Genomic DNA, 6,195 nt, shown 5'->3' with positions numbered 1-6,195 from the left:
ACATGACTTTATATGTCCACATAAAATCTAGGAACTGCAATAAGAGAAAATACAATGTCCACCTTTCTGGGACTGCCTTATGTTGCCGCTAAACACATCCGTTCTCCTGTAAATGATATGACTTCATTCTTTATGGCTAATGAATTTATGACTAAAAAAAAAAATATCGCTTCCGTATGCATACACCATATTTTCTTTACCCATCCCTCTAGGTTGGACGCCTAGGTTGTTTCCACAACTAGCTATTGTGAGTGGTGTTGTAATAAACATGGATATGCAAATGTGGTATGGTGACCTGGAGTTCCCTGGATAAATTCTAAGAAGTGATGCAATCAGACTGCAGGATAGATCTACTTTTAGCTTTTGGAGGACCCTCCAGGCTGAATTCCAGTGCCCTGGCTAGTTTGCACCCCAATGGCAGGGCATAAACATTGTGTTTGGTCACATCTTTGGCTACATTTGTTGCTGTCTTCTTAGTAACAGCCATTCTCACTGGACATAGATGGGATCTCAATGTAGTTTTGTGTTTCTCAGGTCACCAGGGAGTTTGGACCTTTTTTTAAAAAAAAATATGGAACACTTCACAAATTTGCATGTCATTCTAGTGTGCAGGGGCCATGCTAATCTTCTCTCCAAGTTTCATTCCAAGTTTAGTGTATGTGCTGCCGAAGCAAGCACGAGTTTGAACATTTTTCATTCATACAAATAATTGTTCATTTGTACCTCATCTTTTAAGAGAGTCTGCTCATTTCATTAGCACATTCATTTATTCACTCATCCACTCATTGTAAGACAAGGTCTAGAATAACTTGGGCTATCCTTGTATAAGATACGTACTTGAAGATGACCTTGAACATCTGATCCTCCTGCCTCTACCTCCCAAATGCTCAGATTACAGGTGTGTAGTAGCATTCCACTACACTCAACTAACTGGTTCATCAGCCCTGTCCTTCGGTTTCTTATTATTTAAGAATCTGTCTAGTCCTTTGTCTAGATAGCAATCCTCTGTCACAGGTGCAGCTAGCGAAGGTTTCCTCCCACCTGTGGGCTGCCCCCGCCTCCATTAGCTGTTTCCTTTGCTGTGCACAAGCCTTCATTTCACAAAATCCCACTTATCTGTTGTCCACATTATTTTCTGAGCAACTCCTTGTGCAGGAAGTCCTTATTGATACCCATATCTTGAGGTGTACTTCCTGCTTTTCCCTCTAATAGTAACAGAGATTCACATCCTGCATTACTGTTTTCGATCCATTTGGAGTGGAGTTATACGCAGGGTGAATGATAAGTGTCTAGTTTTATTCTTCTCCATGCCTACACCCTGTACCGTTTGTTGAAGATGCTGTCTTTTCCATAGTGTGTATTTTGGGCATGTTTGTCAAAAATCAAGCAGCTGTTGCATATCTCAGCCTGAGGCATGTGAACCCCTGTCTTACCATTTAAAAAATGAATGAATAAGTAAATAAATGCATTAATGAAGTGGACATACACAGTACAGGAAGTACAAATGATCAATAAATATGTTTGGGTCCCCGGTCGTATCACGTGGAGCTAGGTCCTGTTGAGCTCCATACCTGGTTTTGGCAGTTAGGCTCTGCTGCAGCACTTGAAATCAGACATGGTGATATTCCCAACAGCCCTCCTCTGGCTCGGGATCTGGGGTCTTTTCTGTTTCCATGTGGATTTTAAGTTTTTTTTCTCTTTCTGCAATATATATATATATATATATATATATATATATATATATATATGCTGATGAAATTTTAATGGGACTGTGTTGAACCTGTAGGTTGCCATTGTCAAGATAGCCATTTCACAATATTAATTCTTCCTAACTGTGAGCCTGGAAGGCCTTTCACGCTTCTAGCATCTGGCTCCATTTCTTCAATGTTGTAAAGTTTTTATTGTGGGGGTTGTTTACTTCCTGGGTTAGGTTTACTTCACCATAGGCAGGCAGCAGCCACTAACTACCTCTTCCTCTTCTCACACACTTTGCAATTTTGAACGGATTGTTTTTTATTTCTTGGCACACTTATCACCAGGAAGATTATTGATCTTATATTTTAATTTTAAGTCCTGCCACTCTGCTGGAAGTGTTTATTGTATCCAAGATTTCCTGGTAGTCTTTAGGGTCTCGTGTATAAAATTATAGGATATATACTTATTTATTTAAATTAGCACAAACATATCCTTAATTTCTTTCTTTTTTTTTTTTCTTTTTCCTATTTTTTGGTTTTTCGAGACAGGGTTCCTCTGTGTAGCCCTGGCTGTCCTGGAACTCACTATGTAGATCAGGCTGGCCTCAAACTCAGAAATCTGCGTGCCTCTGCCTCCCAAGTCCTGGGATTAAAGGCATGTGCCACCACTGCCTGGCACATATTATTTTCCAATTCTATTCATTTTCCCAAAACTTTCATAATTCTACTTTTTTGTAAGTAAATATAAAAATCAATATATAGCCCAATTTTTCTCTTTCCATTCACTTGATGGACACTTAGGATGATTTCATTTCCTTGCAATAAATGTAGCTATATGCAAATGCCCCTGTAGTAGAATATAGATCCAGAGACAGTAGATCTATGCCCTACAGTGATTTTATTTTTCAAAATCTGAGACTCCTCTACTTCCATACTGTCTATACTCATACAACAATAAGGATTAAGGTTCCTCTTCCTTACAATAGTTTCTGTTATTATTTGTTTTCTTGGTGGTGGCAAGTTTCACTGAGATAAACTAGAATCTCAAAATGGTCTTAATTTGCACTTCCCATATGGTTAATGATGTTAAACACCTTTTATTTTATTTTATTTTATTTTATTTTTGGTTTTGGTTTTGGTTTTTTGGTTGTTTTTTTTTTTGTTTGTTTGTTTGTTTTTTGTTGTTGTTGTTGTTGAGACAGGGTTTCTCTGTATAGCCCTGGCTGTCCTGGAACTCACTCTGTATCCCAGGCTGGCCTCGAACTCAGAAATCCGCCTGCCTCTGCCTCCCAAGTGCTGGGATTAAAGGCATGTGCCATCACCGCCCGGCTATTAAACACTTTTTAAAATATTTATTTGCCATTTGAATTCCCCTTCCCTTTTGAGAACTGTCCGTTCAAGACAGTGGCCCATTTATTGATCAGCAGGGTGTTTTTCAATTATGTTCGGCAGTTCTTTATATATTCTAGATATTGACGCCTGCCTGAAGTACAGCAAGCAGAGACTTTCTGTCAGTCTTTGCACAGCCCGTTCACTCTGCTGATAGTCTGTGTCATTCTGTTTATCATAAGATATATCTTTGATACGTTTCCCAATGCTTACACATACATTTTATGAGTTTCTTAAAAATTTTGTTTGAATCAAAACTCAAATAAGATCCGCACATGAAAACTTGTTATCTACTCTATATCTTTTTTTTTAACATTAAAAGTTACTTCTGTGCCAGGCATAGTGGTGCATGCCTTTAATTCCAGCACTGGAGAGGCAGAGGCAGAGGCAGAGGTGGATCTTTGGCAGTTCAAGGTCAACCTGGTTACATAGTGAGTTCCAGAAGGCTACATAATGAGACTCTTTCTCAAAGAGGGAGAGGAAAACACAACTTTCCTAAGGCCACACAACTGGCAGATGGCAGAGGTAGAGAAGATGCATAACCCAAATATGGCTGGCTCCCAAGGTCTGTCTTTCCAGTGGCTCCCACTGGCTTTCTACTGGTACTAGTGAGTACACCATGTTGAGTCCTTGAAAAGAACAATTCAGCTGTAAGAATGACCCCTGTCTTCAAGGGAAGTACAGTTTTTGAGAGAAAAATGATACATTACAAAAACAACTGAAGAGTATTAAGCAGGAAGACATTATGTAGAACAGGAAGACATGAGCATTTTGCATTGGTGATTGCTGTAAATGCATGGTAAGGAAGAAGGAGAATGTCCATGTTTAACTGGAATGCCTGCGAGAGACACTTCAAGCAATGCAGAAATTATTGCAAATGTGAAAGCTTTATCAATGAGCATGGGGTCCTTTGCACAAGCATCCTCTCCCTTGGGATCTATGTCACACTGACACAAAGATTTTGTTGCCATAGCAACTGGTCATTGGACCAATGAAATAATCGGTTGTCATGGTAACCCAATCTCCATCTTACTCCCACCAAGCACCTGTTTTAAATCATCAAACCCTCTGACAACTTTGTACCACCTAACTGTTCCTTTCTTCTTTCGTTTAGTCACCCTGTTACCTCCAGCCACCTAATGTTAGAGCTTCTAAACATATTTGGGTCCATACATGAGACTCCTAAAGTCATGGCAAATGGATGATTTTATAGTGCAGAGCCACACTATGGCTGGAGAAGCCCTCTCAAATGCAAGAGTGAAGGATGCTTCGCACTGAACAAAGTGTGTGATGACCTTCTTCCCTGTGTCTCCCTCGGAAAGATGCTTGCACTTTTAGACATTGTCCTGTCCTGATTATCCTCCTGCCTCTGTCAATTTCTCCAGTGGCTCTTTTCCCTCCTCTTATCTCCCAAATGCAGGTGTCTCTCAAGGCTCCACTTGCTGTCTGCTCTCCCTCTAATTGCACTGCCTGGTACAGCCACTATCCCAGCTCCATGAAGGTTACTGAGCCCTTGAAATTAATTGCAGACATGACGGACCCATACACTGCAAGTGTAAGGAATACACAGATTACTTGCAAAAAAAAAGGGAGGATATCAAAGAGCTCTTTGGTAATCTTTGTGCTGATTAAATATTAAAGTGACAATAATCTGGACATATTTAGTAAAAATAAAATATACTATTAAGGTCTAATTGTACCTGTTTCTTCTGTGTTTTAATATGGTTGTTGACATGGATTGTGTGTGCACATGAGTGTGTGTGTACACAGTGAATACCATGGAATGAATGTGACGTCAATGGACAACATTCTGGAGTTGGTTTTCACCTTCCACCTTGTTGAGTCAGAATCTCTCTTATTTTTGTGCTACACCAACTGCTCCAGGAGAGTTGACCTGCAGGTTTCCAGGGAATCCTCTTGTCTCTGCCTCTCAGCTCACAGTAAGAGTGCTGAGATTAGAGATGAATGCTATGGAATTCAGCTTTGTACATGGGTTCTGGTCTCCAGGCTTATGTGGCCAGCATTGTTGCCCACTGAGCCATCTCTGAGTCCAGTTGATAGCATTTTTGAATGGCATATGTGGCTTATATTCACCGTGTTGTAGCTCTGTAAGACAGCACAGTTCTGAATTTATTGATTAATACTCTTTCACCTACATTCTAGGTGTCAAGTATTCCTCCATGAAATGATTCTAAAGTGTTGAGTCCTGACCCCTCCTCTAGGATTCAAATCTACATTTCTAATAACCTGCAAGTAACCAACCAGCTCTCCAGCTTACAATGCACAAAATTGTAAACTTTTATTCAAAAGTTGTTCTTTCTCTGACCAGCTTCATGCACTCTGCATGAATTCTTATTGTTTCCAAAAATAATTGTCACAAGTGTGGTAACCTGAAATAAAACAAATTTAGTATCTAATAATCCTGAAGGTCAGAAGTCGGAAATCACTGTTCTAGGAACCAGGTGTCACATGACCAGGTTCTTCTGGAAGTTCTAGGAGAGACTCTGTCTCTTTGCCTTTAGCATCCACTAGAAGCTGCAGGCATGCTTTGGCTCATGCCCACAGCCATGTTCAATGCCAGCAATGGTCAGGTCCCTGATGTGTCTTATTACTCCAAACATAACTTCTTTCATTTCCCTTTCACTCCTGTCGCTCACTGTGATCACAAGGAAGCCACCCAGACAATCCGGGATCATTTCCCCACCCTAATGCCAGTTGATTAAACCTTAAATCCTCCCATTTTTTTTCTTTTTTCTACTTTTTTTTGTTTGTGTGCATGTTTCATGTGTGAGGACACGTATGAGGACATGTATGTGAGTGTGCATGTTGGTATGGATACATGTGTCCATGATCAGGAATCATCCCCCATTGTTCTTTCACTTTACTCAATAGATAAAGTCTCTCTGTCAAACCCACAGCTCAAGGCACTGCAAGTGTCACTAGGCTTCTTGCTCTGGAGGTCCCTGTCTCTGTCTTCCAAGGCTGATGCCATGCCCACCTGGCATTGGCTGGGGTTCTGGCAACCCAAACCCTGGTCCTCATGATTGCATGGTAGTAAGCTCTCTAACCTCCGAGACATCTTCCCAGTCCCCAATCTTCAGTCTTAATTTAT

At 40.5% G+C, this 6,195-nt stretch overlaps 1 pseudogene; it reads right to left on the bottom strand.

Moving 5' to 3' along the window:
• Positions 1-565: 565 nt before the first annotated feature.
• On the bottom strand, positions 566-678 carry LOC116097222 (annotated as a pseudogene).
• Between the last annotated feature and the right edge of the window lie 5,517 nt (positions 679-6,195).

Source organism: Mastomys coucha, unplaced genomic scaffold (assembly GCF_008632895.1).
Source record: "Mastomys coucha isolate ucsf_1 unplaced genomic scaffold, UCSF_Mcou_1 pScaffold18, whole genome shotgun sequence".
Classification (NCBI taxonomy): Eukaryota; Metazoa; Chordata; class Mammalia; order Rodentia; family Muridae; genus Mastomys; species Mastomys coucha.
The sequence above is the reverse complement of the archived record's forward strand: the minus strand, read 5'-3'. Positions and strand labels throughout refer to the sequence as shown.